General features: G+C 42.0%; 1 protein-coding gene across 1 annotated transcript in view; it reads right to left on the bottom strand.

Annotated features, from left to right (window-relative positions):
* CFAP47 (cilia and flagella associated protein 47) overlaps nucleotides 1-16,507 on the bottom strand; it is a 660,392-nt gene that overhangs the window by 65,731 nt on the left and 578,154 nt on the right. The gene's annotated exons all lie outside the window — the stretch shown is intronic.

Raw genomic sequence — 16,507 nt, 5'->3', positions numbered from 1 at the left:
GGAAAAGACTGTGTTCTCTACACCAGAGGGACTTTTTCAATATACTGTCCTCCCTTTTGGACTACATGGGGCCCCAGCTACCTTCCAGTGACTCATGGACAAGCTATTATGCCTGCATAACAGTTATGCTGCTGCCTACTTGGACGATGTGGTCATTCATACCCCAGACTGGGAAACCCACCTGGAGAAGGTGGAGGCAGTCCTCGATACCTTCAGGCGAGCTGGCCTTACAGCAAACCCTGCTAAGTGTGCTGTGGGGTTTACAGAGGCCAAATATCTTGGCTACATTGTGGGAAAAGGTTTGGTAAAACCCCAAGTGAACAAGTTAGAGGCCATCCAAAATTGGCCCCGACCAAGTCACAAGAAACAAGTCCGGGTGTTCCTAGGTGTGGTGGGGTATTACCTACGATTTATCCCCCACTTTGCCACAAGGGCAAGCCCCCGACAGACCTAGTGAAAGCCCGTGGACCTGATCTGGTGAGATGGTCTGACGCAGCAGAGGAAGCATTCACAGACCTACGGACTGCCCTCTGCAGTAAACCCGTACTGATAGCCCCTAATTTCACCAAGGAGTTTATCCTGCAGACGGATGCATCGGAAGTAGGGTTGGGGGCTGTTCTATCTCAGATGGTCGGGGAGGAGGAACACCCAATTCTATATCTCAGTCGGAAACTCCTTCCAAGGGAACAAAAATATGCAGTGGTGGAGAGAGAGTGCCTCGCTGTAAAATGGGCCATGGAAACATTGCGCTACTACCTGCTCGGGCGCAGATTTGTCCTCGTAATCGACCATGCCCCTCTTCAATGGATGCCGCGGAACAAGGAGAAGAACACAAGGGTGACCAGATGGTTCTTATCCCTCCAACCTTTCCAGTTCCATGTGCAACACAGAGCAGGGAGCCGTCATGGCAACGCCGATGGCTTGTCACGTGTGCACTGTCTGGCATCCCAAGCTGCCCAACCCCTTGGCGTTGAGCAGGGGGGAGGGATATGTGGCAGACCCAGACCAGTGGGGTACAGGAGTCTGGTAGAGGGCAAATATACTGGTCACTGGATGAGTAGTTTTCTGTTCCCTGAGTGACCAGAGCAGGGGCTGCACTAGAGTAATCAGGAACCTGCTAGAACCAGTTAAGGCAGGCAGGCTAATTAGGACACCCGGAGCCAATTAAGAAGAAGCTGCTAGAATCAATTAAGGCAGGCTAATTAGGGCACCTGGGTTTTAAAAGGAGCTCACCTCAGTTTGTGGTGCGAGTGTGAGGAGCTGGGAGCAAGAGGCGCAAGGAGCAGAGAGTGAGAGGGTGTGCTGCAGGAGGACTGAGGAGCACAAGTGTTATCAGACACCAGGAGGAAGGTACTGTGGTGAGAATAAGGAAGGTGTTTCGAGGATGCCATGGGGAAGTAGCCCAAGGAGTTGTAGCTGTCATGCAGCTGTTACAGGAGGCACTATAGACAGCTGCAGTCCACAGGGCCCTGGGCTGGAACCCGGAGTAGAGGGCGGGCCCAGGTTCCCCCCAAACCTCCCAATTGACCTGAATGGTGGGTTTTTCCAGAGGGGAAGATCTCTGGGCTGTTCCCAACCAACATGGTGAATCTCTGAAGCCAGAAAATCCGCCAATAAGCGCAGGACCCACCAAGATAGAGGAGGATCTTTGTCACAGTATATATTTATGTTTATTAACAGTATCAATGTGAGGTGGCTCTCCCCAAATCTAGGCAGATCTCTGAAGAAATATGGATTTTTTTTTGTGGGGCGGGGGGAGAGGCTGAACATCTTACTACTTCCATTGGGATGAAAAATCTCATTCTCCTGAGGAAAAGAAATTGGAGGAAACTCTACCAGTGAGGACTTGGGAGTTCCCCAAATCCTATTTGGCAATGGTATTAAGCTGTAGGAGAATACCTTACCCTCCAAGTAAATTATATCTACTGGTTCTTCTTTATCCTTTAGTGTTTATTTTCAGAGTTAACAGTTTAGAGTGACATTATCATATTTTATAGATGCCATGAAGATTTGCTCTGTATTTCTCTAGCTAGTTTATTACTTGGTCCTTTTTTTATATTCTTGACTACTTTCCCTACCTGATGCTCATTAGTTTATCATTTCTAGCACCAGCTGTATCCTTTTTTTAAAAGATTTGAACCACATTGGAAGATTACTCAGAAAGAGTTCCTGGCTACAGAGGTGAATGATATGTTTGTGTTAGTTACTGAGCTACTTTTTATTTTAGTTTCTAAAAAGTAATTGCAGGAAGGATTGATATAATTTCTGATTGTGTACCTGAGTTGACTTCTTATACTTATGTGAAGTTGAATCAATCACTTCAGATGAATTTAGATGAGTAATTGATTTCCTGAAAGTTTAAAATATATTATCTGAGTATGAATTCACTTGGGTGCTAGAAAGTAGTTCTTATTTGCATAACTGTGACTGATTTTTAAGAATTACAAAAGTCTGATTCTTCTAGGGTGACCGGATGTCCTGTTTTTATAGGAAGAGTCCTGATTTGGGGATCTTTTTCTTATATAAGCTCCTATTACCCCCCCCCCCCCACCCTTTGTCCCGATTTTTTACACTTGCTGTCTGGTCACCCTAGATTCTTCATAAGAGTAAGGAAACAGCAGAAACACAGAGTGATGTATAAAATCAGATGGAAGCGTGCTTGTTATTTACAATCCCCATCTCCCCAAAATTCATCAGTCCCCTCCTGGGATTTGCCATTGTTTTGAAAAAGAAAAGAAAAGTAGTAGTTTCTTTTTCAAGTAGTACCCGTGGTTTTGTTTTAGGTATTCAAGATACAGAATGTGCTATCCAGATACACACTACCAACATTGATTATCTTGGTCACGTCTGAAGCTTTTTTTTCTACAGTGCAACCATGTATTCCAGTTCAAAAAATTTAATGTTATCCCAGTCTTCTATAAACTGTTGCTAACAGAAAACAATATTTGCCCTTCAAAAAATGAAACATTTTTGTAAAGAACAAATTAAAGTTCTCAAATTTAAACTCTGCCAGTTTAACATGCTGAAATTCAATTAACCATTAAGGATAATTAAATGTACAGTTTGGTCAGCATGAAATTATCAAACCCCATTAGGACTCTGATGCAATTATCTACTGTTGGTTGCTTATTGTAAAAATTATTTCAGTTTTATTCATGAAATTCTTAAAGCATAATTTTTAGCACTGAAAATTGGCAGTAACGTAGAATTCTGAACTAGCTGCTACTTCCCACAGCTCCCATTGGCTGGGAATGGCGAACTGCTGACAGTGGGAGGTATGGGCGGCTGTGCAAATGCAAATAAATCGTCTGACGGCCTGCCAGTGGATCACCCTGATGGACCACAGGTTGCCCACCACTGATATAGATACTCTGGAATCAGCCCACTAGGATATCAAATAATATATGATTCTCCACAATTTAAAAGGGCATTAATGCTGAGATTTGATCCAACAATTAGAATGGCAATGGTTTCTGGTGATCCTGCTCAGACTCCTTTACATCATACAGAAGAAAAGGCAAAAAGATTGTATGAAATACAAAGGGAAACAATGCCACCCCCAAAATCAACATCTAAAAGGGTGTCAGTAATAACTTTTTTCCAATAATGGTCCAATGGGACAGGGAAACTAGCAAAGTAGACAGAATAAAGTAGAATTAAATAGAGGAGAAAATAAAAATAGGAGAATGGTCCTATATGAACAAAGGGCAGGTGATCCAGGAAGGAATTGGTATGGAAAACATTATTACAGTATTAACCTAGAGACAGAATTGATGGTTTGCCTACTGATGAATTGCTCCAGAGATTAGCTAATTATGAGAGAAATATGCCTACAGTTCCATCTAGTCCCAAAATTCAGGTCTAGGGAGGCCAACCATCCCCTATCTCCCTGATATCAGTAGAAGAGCATGCTGATTTAGTGGCACATTTACAAACAGATGATTGGGGAAGACCCACTGTATATGTGAAATTTAATAAGGGAGCATTCAGACAAAATATGTTGATAGATACTGGTGCCACATTTTCTTTAATAAGCACAAAGAATAAGGATTTATTTGGACCCCCTGTAACCAGAAGAAAATTGCAAGGATTTAATGAAACAGAGTAGAGTGCCATTTATTTCTCCATTTAACTTTAAATTAAGTATAAAGCAAGGAAAAGAACAGTTTGGTTTAATGGATCTTGATTGTGAAGGAATAATAGGAATTGATATATTGAAAAATCTTGGGTTAATAATCGATCTAGTAAATAAGGTATTGTGGGAAATGCCTCCTAATAAAGTAAAGGATGAATTGCAGCCAGTTGTTATTGAAGCAGGGTAAAGTCTATCTACTATTAAGGCTGTTGAGGAAATAAAATGGCCTGACTGGCCAGCAGTATTGGAGATTGCACAAAAGTATAAAGAGGTCTGGACTACTAATAAGGCAGAATGTGGAAAAATTGAAGCAGAAGTATTAATTATTGGACTGGATCCCCCACCTCAAAAACAATATAAATATCCTAAGGAGGCAAAACCTAAGTTAATGAAAACTATCCAAGGTCTTTTAGAGCAAGGAGTTATAGTCGAACAACAGAGTACAAATAATGCAGCCATATGGCTAGTTTGAAAGGCAGATGGTAAACTTGGAGATTAACCATCGATCTTAGGCCACTGAATAAAGTAACTCCAATGACTGCTCCAGTGGTAGCAAAATATCCAGAGGTGATTGCTTCCATTATGGGAGGAGCATGGTGGTTTACAGTCCTAGATTTAGCAAATGCATTCTCTGTTATACCTTTACATTCAGATTCTTGGTATAAATTTGCCTGTACATTCTAAGGATGACAGTTGTTTCACTCGAACCCACCTATGGATTTCATAATAGCCCTGCCATATACATATGCATGTAAACAAGATGTGGGATAAAATGCCTAATAAGGATGGCATCATGTCGTATGTAGATGTATTATTACTAAAAAACTAAGGAAGAAAACTTAAATATTAGATCAGGTGTTACGGAAAATAAAGGAAACAGGGTTTAAGGTTAGACCAGAAAAAGCTCAAATATGCCAACAGCAAGTGAACAACTAAGGAGTAACATTGGGACAGGAAGGATGATCACCAGATAAACAAAGGGTAGAATTATTGCAAAAATTACCAGCCCCTACAGATGTATCTGCTTTAAGGTCATTTTTAGGGACGACAAATTTCTCAAGAGATTTTATAGAAAATTATGCAGAAAAAGCCAGCCCACTGTATAAGTTATTAAAGAAGAGTAATAACTGGGAATGGGGATTAGAGCACCAGGAAGTTTTTACACAACTTAAAAAAGCATTAGCACAAGCCCCAGCTTTAGCATACCCAAAGGTAGGACAACCTTTTGTGCTCCAATTGGCTACTACCAGCTCTGGAATGAATACTGTATTGAGTCAAGTTATGGTACAGGTCTTCAACCAGTGGCATATGCTTCTAAGATTCTGAATGGAGTAGAACGGGGATTCACCCCTTCTGAGAAAGGTATTAGCCTTAGTTTGGGCTTTGCAACATTGGGAATATTTAGTAGGATTATCTCCTGAAAACATCCCACTCACCCGTGAAATATGTATTAACAGGGAAAATTAATGATGGACACATTTCTAGTCCTAGATTAGCAAAATGGATGTTAGCCTTGCTGAATAAAAATGTAACAATGGAAAAGGTCCCAAGTTTATCACCAGTTCTTTATGGTCTTGTAAGTGAAGTGAACAGCATCAATGTCTCCTACCAGAAATGCCTCCTGAAGGACCTATAGTATTCCAAGGTGGAGCAATCTTAAGTGAGATTATAGACACAATAGACATAATTTGGTTTGTGGATGGTTCTAGCTTTTATGAGCCTTAGCTGTGGCACATACGGGGTATGCAGCAGTAAGAATATCCAATGAAAATGTTTTTAAGGGACAGTGCATACCTCATTAGGCACAAGCTGCTGAAATTGTAGGTGTGGCAGCAGCATTGGAAAATATGTGAATGGATAAAACTGTGGCTATTTTCCCAGATTCTGAATGGGTGCTGAGAGCTACAGGGGAGTGGATGCCCCTGTGGCAATAGAGGGTCATGAAATCAGCAGATGGTAAATACATTGCTCATGCTGAAAAGTTAATGTATTTGTGTGAGTTAGCACAACAAAGGACACACCCAGTATGAATGGGAAAAGTAAAGCCCATAAGGAGAAGGTTGAAGGAGCTCAGTGGGATAAGGCAGATGAACAAGCTAAAGTAGAAGCCAAGGAGGGGACAGTATGGCAGCCACAATTCCAATTGATCCCAAAAGCTAAACAAGAAAAAGAAAGAACAGAACAGATTGATTTAGTAGCTCTTCAAAAAAAAAAAAAAAAAGATCCTGAAATTGATATCGAAAGAAAAAGGGATGGAAAATTTGGCAGCATGAAACAGGATTGGTATTAACTACTGAAACAGAGGATAATATGTCTGTGTGTGCAGTTCCAATGGAAATTAGATCTGAAATGATCTCTCTAGTTCATGATAATGGGCATTTAGGAATAGATAAGACTCTCAGTAGGTTACAAATTGTAGGATGGTGGCCAAACACGAGGGCAGATATAGAGCAATATGTGAACAATTGTTTACCCTGTGCAGCAAATAATGCAGATATTAAAATAATAAAAGGACCATTACGACACCAGAGAATAGAAGGTCCGTGGGCTAGGTTACAAATCGGTTTTATTGGCCTATTGGCAAAAACTGCAAAAGGAAATCAATATTGTTTGATGACAGTGGATCCTTTAACTAAGTGGTGTGGCAGAGCTCCGACCTTGTCCCCGGGGGTCCCATGCTTCCAGGCGGTTTATGCTAGCCTCAGAGGCTCCACGTAGCCCTTCTCTCTCTAGGGCCAGGGTTACAGTCTACAGAGCCCTTTTCATCATAAGCCAGCAAGGAGGTTGGTGAGAGAACTCCCACAGTCTCTGTTGTCCCTGTGGGCTTATACAAGAACAGTTTAGCCTCCTGTCCTGACAGGGGCCTGCCTTCCCCTCCCAGGAGGTGTTTCTGTAGTGGTGGGTTGGGGGGAACCCAGGCCCGCCCTCTACTCTGGGTTCTGGCCCAGGGACCCTAATGGCAGCAGCTGTTGGCAGCCAATCTTTCACCGCCAGAACTGCTACATTTCCCTGGGCCACTTCCCCACAGCTCTCCCGCTTCTTTCTCTTAACGCCTTCTCCACCCTTACCTTAGGGCTCCCTTCCAGTGGCTTGAGGGCATCTTCATTACCGAGCCCTTCAGCCGCACTTCCTCTCCCCTGGCTCCCTCCAGCCTGACCGGAGTGAGTCCTTTTATAGTATCAGAGGGGTCTTAATTAGAGTCAGGTGTTCTCATTAGCTTAATGGCCTTGCCTGACTCTTTGCAGGTTAATTGGAGTCAGGAGTGTCCACCCTAGCCTAAAGCAGCCCCTGCTCTGGTCAGTCAGGGAACAGAAAACTGCTTATCCAGTTGCCAGTTTATCGGCCTTTGACTACTCTGCTGTACCCAACTGGCCTGGGTCTATCACAGTGTGTACAGGCAATTCCAACAAGAAATAATACTGCATTAACCACAGCTAAGATTTTGGTGGATCAAGTTATTAGAAGATGGGGTATCCCCAAAGAAATCGTTTCAGATCAGGGACCTCACTTTATAGGAGAAATTACAGAGGGATTGTGTCAAGCTTTTGGCATTAAGCAAAGACTGCAAATAGCTGGACATCCTCAAAGTTCAGGGCAAGTGTGAAGAACTAACAGAACAATAAAAACTGCCCTGAGGAATGTAGTAAATCAGCAGGGTAAAGAGAAACTATCTCTAATATTAATGGATATCAGGGGAATGGTAGCATCACGTGGTGTAACTCTCTTTAAAGCCATGACAGGGAGAGATAATGAGGTTGCCTGAACAGTGGTGGGTAACAGGTACACCCCCAGATGCATCACAGCCTAGAGTGCTAACAGACCAATGGATGCAACATTTGCTAAAATCCATTAGCAAAATGCATTACAAGTGGTAATAGCACTTAAAGCGAATGTTCAGCAAATGGATAAGAAGATGGGACCAATATTGCATCATTAGGAATGGCAGAGAGGCGATATGGTCACGTACAGACAAATAAGAGAAAAAGACCATATCTTAAGCCCTACATGGGAAGGACCAGTTAGAATAGTTAATAAAGCAAGTCTCATGGTGTATCAATTGGATATCTGACAAGGAAAAAGAAAAGTGTCAAAATGGTTTCATTCATCACGGTTGAGAAGGGAGAACAAAAAAGAGTTATAATGATCTCTCTCTTATTATAGAGACAGGAAAAAGGTAAGATAAGAGAAATGCAGAAAGGAGTGTTGAATGAGATATGGGATGAGAAACATTGGTATCCACCTTCTGTTCCTTCTACCTGGACAGAACAAGATTTAGAGGAGTTCCTGGAAAGTTTACCTGTTCTGGAACTGACTAGTCAGAATTTGGGGGTCGACCAATCTTCCCAAATGGAAGCTGTTGTTTACCAAATGGAAGAACAACCCCTTCACATCATAACTCCCTTCTGTGGGAGGATCAATGTGGAAAACCGGTCATTACAATTAACGTAAATGGGGGGGGGGAATATGTCAATCAGGTTATCTAGACACGGGATTTCCATATTCTGTGTTAAACAACATATATAAACCCTCAGATTCTTTTAGCCTACATCTCCTCAGATATAGCTGACGTACAAGGAGTATTAGGGATAAAAAGTGAGATTCCTATAACAATCCCATTGACAGTATAGGGAATAAGGAAATATGTAATTTACATTTCGGAGTCATGATCTGGGGGCAAAATGGACTCGGAATAATAGGTATGGACATCCTTACTGCACTAAGATATTCAATAGATTTAGGCAGAAGCATCTTATGGGCAAAATAAATTTTTTTATCTATAAAATATAGGTACATACGAGTAAAGTAGTAACTTGTCTTTATTTTTTTTATTTTGATTGAGAAAGAAAAGGGAAGAGTAGAATAGATAAACAAAATGGCAGCTTGGTTTGAGGAAATTTCAAATATGGAGGAAGAGGAAACAGGAGATTTAATGGATGATGAAGAAATAAGAGATTTATTAAATATAGATACGCCAATAGATGAATTTATAAGCCTAAATGCGACAGAGGATGAAAGATACGGCTGAAGAAAGTGGGATTAAGGAAGAAAAGGGAACTCCCCCACTAATTGTGTCCCAGATATATTTAGCTCAGTATATGAGACCGATGGTTCCAATCCAAATTATTGAAGCAGAAATTGAAATACTACTATATGGATACTGGATCATTGATTTCAATGATGAATACTGCAGTATATGGGGTTATTATACAATATATGTCATGAGACATGTATATGTTTACGGGACTATTGGGAGAACAGATACCTATTCCCTTAAGTGTTCCTCTGTCCATCAACATAGGTATTAGATTAATAGATAATGTGTCATTTGGTTTAGCAAATATGGGAGTCGGTAGTAGAGGACTCATTGTTATAGATATTATAAAAAGACTGAATTGTATGATGGATATAAAAGCAAAGATACTGTGGAATGCTGAATAAAACAATAAGAAGCAAGAAAAATGAAATATACAATACAGAAGGTTTAATTAGGTAGTCCCTAAAGAAAGTAATGGTAGATTTAGATCCTATGGATGTTTTGAGGCAAAACCTACTAAAGGTCTAATATATGTTTTACATTGTGGAAGGATGGAAGAAATTGATGGAAAAACTTTTAATAGAAGTTCCTACTGATAGAAAGAAAAGAAGTTTGATGGATACAATATTAGGAGGAACAGGTACAGGGCTTGGAATACTGAACAGTATAGATGAAGAGGTATTGGCTAATAAGTTAAATTCAGTAGGACAACATTTGGAAGCTGTGTTTAAACCCTTAATAACCTCTTTAAATGATATAAGTGCTAGCCAATTGTATACGTTGGAAGAAAATGTGTATTTATTAGAAGTTGGACTACACTGCTTAAAGTGAATCACATATACAATGTAACTCATAACCCTGATAAAAACAAATACTTGTGTAATATTACTTTGGTGATTGATTACAATTTCAAGCGCACACTATTCAAAATTGAGAATGAAGAATATAAAAATCAATACCATATATATAAAAAAGAATTAACCCAATACCTGTAGGATTAAACATAAGTTTAGTTAAGCAACAAAAACAATTACAAAAGGCTCAGAAAAATGCACAAAGCTTATGATTACTGTGCACTTCCACTAAGGGCATATCTACATTACACACTGGATCGACAGGCAGCGATAGATCCAGCAGGGGTCGATTTATCGTGTCTAGTCTAGACGCGATAAATTGACCACCGATCACTCTCCAGTTGACTCCGGTACCTCACCAGGGCAAGAGGCGCAGGCGGGTCGATGGGAGAGCATCAGCTGTGGACCTACCACAGTGAAGACACCACGGTAAGTAGATCTAAGTACGTCGACTTCAGCTACATTATTCATTTAGCTGAAGTTGCGTAACTTAGATTGATTTCTCCCCCCCTCCCCCTCCAGTGTAGACCAGGCCTAAGAAAATTGAATTAGTAATTGAACATATAAAAAGTGATACCAAACACAGATGTGTTTTTGGGATGGTCTCCCACAGCAATGGGATTCTTTAATGTAATTTTGCATCCGAGTGGTAGTCTTGATATTTCAAATTGTAATGGCAACTATGCTTATTATTTTGGTGTATTGGATCAAATGAAAATTCAGACAGCTGAAGTATATACAATTCCTAAGTTTTAAACAAAACTACTGTGGCACACAGGCAAGTGTGACCAAGGTGGGAATCAAGAGTGGTGAGGAATTGTGCCAGTATCAAGACATGTCTGCTCAGTCTCATGACTATGACAGACTTGAATCAACAATGGACAAGACCACACACCCATTGAACTCACAAAACAATTAAGTGCTGGATAAACTCATTTATCTATCATACCAGCGGGGAAGGGAATTGATACAAGCAGGGCCACCCAGAGGATTATGGGGGCCTGGGACAAAGCCGGGGAGCTGAGGTGCTTGTACTCACCCGACGGCGGTCCGGGTCTTTGGCAGCATGGGGCCCTTCAGTTGCTCCGCGTCTTCAGCAGCACTGAAGGCCCCCCCCGCCGCCGAAATGCCGCCGAAGACCCGGAACGCCGCCGGGCCAGGGCTTGTGGGGCATTTCGGTGGCGGGGTGGGAGGGGCCCTTCAGTCGCTCTGCGTCTTCGGCAGCACTGAAGAACCCCCTGCCGCTGAAGACCTGGACCGACGACGACCAGGGCTTGTGGGGCCTGGGGCAAATTGCCCCACTTGCCCCCCCTCTGGGCAGCCCTGCACACAAGAGTGTTTTTTTTTTTTTTTAACTGCGCTAATCCTTTGTCACAACTGGCAAAACCCAGGACAGAGGCTTATGACTGCTTCTCCCTGCAAAGAAAAGCCTCGGGATGGGGTTTAAATGGCCATAAAATTCACTTCCCTCGATCAGCTTAACAAAAATGGTGACAGTATCATGTTACTTTGGTTTGCATAATTTAGTAGTTCCTGGCTCTTTCCTCAATCTTGTCTATGTTCCTGATTCCCACTGTGTTCCTGCTCTGTGCCTCACCTTCAACCATCAGTTACCAGCGCTGGCTCTGAACCCTGTTTCTAACTATGACTCTGGCATTTGGTATCTGACCCTGGCTCCAACTATGGCTTGACCACAGACTTATTTCCCCAAGCTGGACATCTGCTGTACCCACTAGACCTGACTCCTGCTCTGACCACTAGGCAAGACCACATATGGCTGGGTTCCAAACAATACCTAGTGGAGAAATGTGTGATTCACAGAAAATAATACCCAAAGTTGACAAACTTAATAGAAAGCTCAAGGACTGATCACTGTAAAACTTGCACTGACATTGTTTGTGCTTTTTTTTTTTTTTTTTTTTTTTTTTGAGGATTAACAGTAGTCTACAACTCCTTCCAGTACTGCCAATCCAAGATCTGTCAGATGCAACAAATTTGTTTTTTCAGGGGGGAAAATGAAGAGCACAAGAACTAAGCAAAGAATAGTGTTGATTTAATTTTATACTTGTCATGAAGACAATTATGAAGCACAGAGGAAAAATGAAAGGGTATGCCGAAATACAAACAATATTTCTGATTCGTTCCCAGATCCTGCACCTCAGCACCCCAATTAAAATATTGTGAACTGAAACATCTTTGTGGGTATTTGAGTACCAATGACCACACCAAGCACACTGCTTTGCTTCAAAGTTCCCACATCTGATATTCCACAACCCATGACTTTCTAAACTGGAGCAGGGTTAGCTAAGATGATACTCATAAGGAACTTTAGAAGATCTTATAGTATAGGATAGTTAGCTTCAGTAGCAGGTTTTTTTTTTTTTTTTAGTATAACACAATATTATGGGAAGACTATATATTGTAGGAGTTAGGCTTTTAACATCACATCAGATCACTGATCTGTCATGGGTATTACATTCATTGCAACAATTACACTATTAACATTCATTTCATAGGCAAAAAAACATTGAAGAGAAGTAGCTACTGGGCACATACCATCTCTGCTTTTCAGAATTAAGCATTTTGATGGTTACTTATTAAAATAACAAAGCATATTACATAATAATCCCCATGAAGGACTAAGAGCCAGGCTTTTAAAGGTATCTATATTTCCTTAAAAATCTGGCCCTAAGGGCCTATCCAGTAGTGGTTCCTTAAAATAAGCTGTATTTTATTTACAGTGGATTTAAAAACATCAGACAATACCAACTATCTGTACTTTAGTTTTCAATATATTAAACAGGGTTTATCTGACTGAAATCCTATATTTGGTACTGTACTGTAAATAGTAACCTTTTAACTGTAGGATCATTATGGCATTGAATCTGCCGGACTTTTGAATGCCATGTAATATCATTACAACTGTACAGTGTTAAGCTATCCCCTCTTTTTTAAATGAATTACAATAATTTTCTACTTAAATCAAAATCATGCTGAATGGGCTAGACTCATAATTCTTTGAAGATCTGCGAGCTGCTCAAAAATTTTCACATCTCAAGGGTTTATTCTTGTCCAAATTATTTAAATACTGAAACACAGCAGTAGCTGTTTAAATCTGCTCTGCCTGTAATTATCATCATCTATCTTTGGATATAAAAATTGCTTACTACATATCACATACATACTCTGATGGATCACTGTTTCAGAAGGAAAAAAAATGAAAAACAGCTTGGCGAGCTGTTATCTTAGAGCTTTACACTTTTATTTATGCTATTACTGGTAGTCTGCAGAACATATAATAGTACTATTACATTTGATTCCTCGACAGGTATCAAAGTCATCTAGGAATAATGACATTATAATGTCATTGACAGCATTCTGAAAACTGCCGGAGCCATAAATGATCCTCGTTGTCAAAGCATTTCATTACCATACTCCTTGTCTGAAAAGATGTAATGTCCCAAATCAATGTCTTGCAATACATGCAGAAGCTAGTGTTAATAAATATGAAATATTATGGTTGTGCACAAAACATGCACATCAGGAATCTGCAAGCGTTTCAGAATGTTGTCTCATTCGCTGAAGGCACATTATTCATTTCAATTTAAATGCCATAGTATTGGGGAATTAGATGTAGTAATGTTTAAAATGACTACTGTTCATATATGATACAATTATAAACACTACGGCCATGTTATTCTATTGTTTAGAAATATTCTTTGATATACAACAGCTATTTCAGGGTCAAATAAGGTTATGTGATAATATTTACAACTCTAAAGAGAGACAAGATTATATGCTGGGAATTACAGAGCATATTTTTCTTGATTTAATTCTATTATTTTGTAAAATGTGAACACAAGGAAACTAATCTGCAGAGCCTACTGTCCACACCACAGTGTTGGTTATCCTTAACTGTGCAGTACTAGATTAAGTATGTATTATTCACCCTCCACTCTCCTCCAGGTTTCATAGACATTACACAAAAGACAGACTATTAAAAAGTCTGGAGTCAGTGACCTCAGATATTCAGTTCTGCTGCCCAATATTCGCACAATAAACCAACCCAGAAGGAAGGAAATTAGACATTTTTAGGGCAAACTCTTGCAGATTTCACAATGAATTGCAATGAAGTTACCTAGCACGGGTCTTTCTGTAAAACAGTGTTATGATACAACAGAAAAATTCACAGGACAAGGTCTGGAGCCGGCTCCCGTGGTACAAATCAACCAAAAAGTTAAATTGATTGGCCCTTAAGAGTGGAACCTGGGGTGGATCCATCTTGGCTTCCCCAATGCAGGGACTGTGAGTGTGGGGTTGTGTGTGGGTGTGGGTGGGGGGATTGGGTTGTCCCTCCTCCCAGTGTAAAGGTAGGTTAAAGCTGCTTTACAACCCCACTCCTCTCCTGAGCAGACCTTGGTTACTTATTCATACAACATTTTTAGGATGAATTTTTCATAAAAGGCCTCTATAGTTTTGTATCCACAATCAAGTCTAGGTGCAATTTTCAGGGCACAATCATTTGTGGATTCAAAGATAACGTCCCCTGATTTGTGGTCATACATGCTTTTACATCTGTAAAGTTGGGGAGATGTCTAAATTCTAATATTTGCATCTTCAACTAATTGCAAATACTGTATAACACTGCAGGTGCAAACTGAGAAGTCAGATTGAGCTCCCATAGAAAATTCAGCTCCTTAAGATCAAATTCCTCTCCCAGGCTCACACTCTGTAAATGTCATGTGAGTTTATCTAAAAGCAGAATTTCTGTCTGATGTGTAAGGAATATAATACTATCGTAAAAAGATAAATAATTGGGTAAAAACTTACAATTTCATCCACTGTGACTACAATTTGGGAATTGCTAAAGGTGATATTTGAAGAGTTGAGCATCAACACAGTGGGTCAAATTCAGCCCTGGCACAAGCAAGCACAACTCCCATTGACTTCAGTTGAAGTTGCATCCACTTGCACAGAGGTTGGATTTGGCCCTGTTTGTCAGGCTATTCATGCAGAGCTTAAGGATTTAGTGAATATTGTTAAGTGTAAGGGAAATTTTCTCTGATGCAGGTGCCCAATAGGTGCAGAAAACAAGAACTGTAGCCAGTGCAGACTCTCTCTCTCTCCAGGTACTTACAACATCCTCCCCATCCCCTTCTCTCTCTGAAATTGTTACTATGAGAGTAGTACGAAAAGATGGCATGTCCCAGAGGAAATTAACTTGTATCATATCCTGGGCTGATGAAACAAGTGAGCAGCAGTCATCTTTTGTTAAATCTTATTGCCCCTACTCAGCTCACATTATTGCAGATAATGGGCCCAGTGGTGGGGAATGTGGCATATAAATAGGACAACCCATACAGAGCTGTCTCCCTCCACATCCAGCATACACACACTTACTATTCATCGCAGGGTTTATGCGAGCCACGCCTTTTTAATCAGTTAATGCTGTACTGCACATGAATACAAAAGAAGCCTAAGTTAGCTAACTGGACAGTAAATGGGAAGCCAGCCTCAGGCCTCAGACCTGAGACTGGTGACTAGTGCAAAAAGAATAAGCATCTCTGCCTGGTTTACAAGTCCATCTATACGCACCCCCAGACACATGCTTACTGTTATGACTATTGGCATATTTGTTAGGTTCAGTATGTAGTAGGGATTTTCTTGCTTTTGGTGACAAGTCCCCATCTCTTTTCAAAGACAGGACAAGGCTCTAGATCAGGGGTTGGCAACCTACGGCACGCATGCCAAACATGGCACGCGAGCCGATTTTGAGTGGCACGCTGCCTGGCTGGTGAGAGGAGGAGGAGGAGGGGCGGAGGGGCCAGAAAGAAGGGGGGGGGGGGGGAAGCTTGGACCAAGCTAATGCCTCCTGCCCCGGCAGGGGAGAGTGTGGGGGGGGTCCTGGCAGAGAGAGGTAGGGACGGAGCCTGGGGGAAGGGGGTGGAACAGGGCATAGCTCTCCCAGCCCCCTGCCGTGAGCCGCTCAGGGCAGGGGCTGGGAGCACCCCCACGAGCTGAGCACCCCAGCCCTCTACCCTGCATCTCCACATACCCCCCCAGCCCTCTGCCCTGACCTCGAGTCCCCCACAACACCCAGCCTTCTGCCCTGCACCTCCACACACCCCAGCCCTCTGCCCTGACCTCGAGTCCCCCCCAACACCCAGCCTTCTGCGCTGCACCCCCCACACACCCAGCCTTCTGCCCTGAACTCCCCCCACACACCCAACCTTCTGCCCTGCACCTCCACACACACCCCAGCCCTCTGCCCTGATCTCGAGTTGCCCCCAACACCCAGCCTTCTGCCCTGTACCCCCCCACACCCCCAGCCCTCTGCCCTTACCCCTGAATCCCCCCACGCTCCCAGTCTTCTGCCCTGAACCCCCACATCCCCACTGCCCTCTGCCCTGACCTCTGAACCCCCCCCCCCCCCCCCCCCCCCCCCCCCCCCCCCCCCCCCCCCCCCCCCCCCCCCCCCCCCCC

This window comes from Trachemys scripta, chromosome 1 (assembly GCF_013100865.1).
Source record: "Trachemys scripta elegans isolate TJP31775 chromosome 1, CAS_Tse_1.0, whole genome shotgun sequence".
Taxonomy (NCBI): domain Eukaryota; kingdom Metazoa; phylum Chordata; order Testudines; family Emydidae; genus Trachemys; species Trachemys scripta.
Note: the sequence above shows the minus strand (reverse complement) of the source record. Positions and strands in the feature narration are given on the sequence as shown.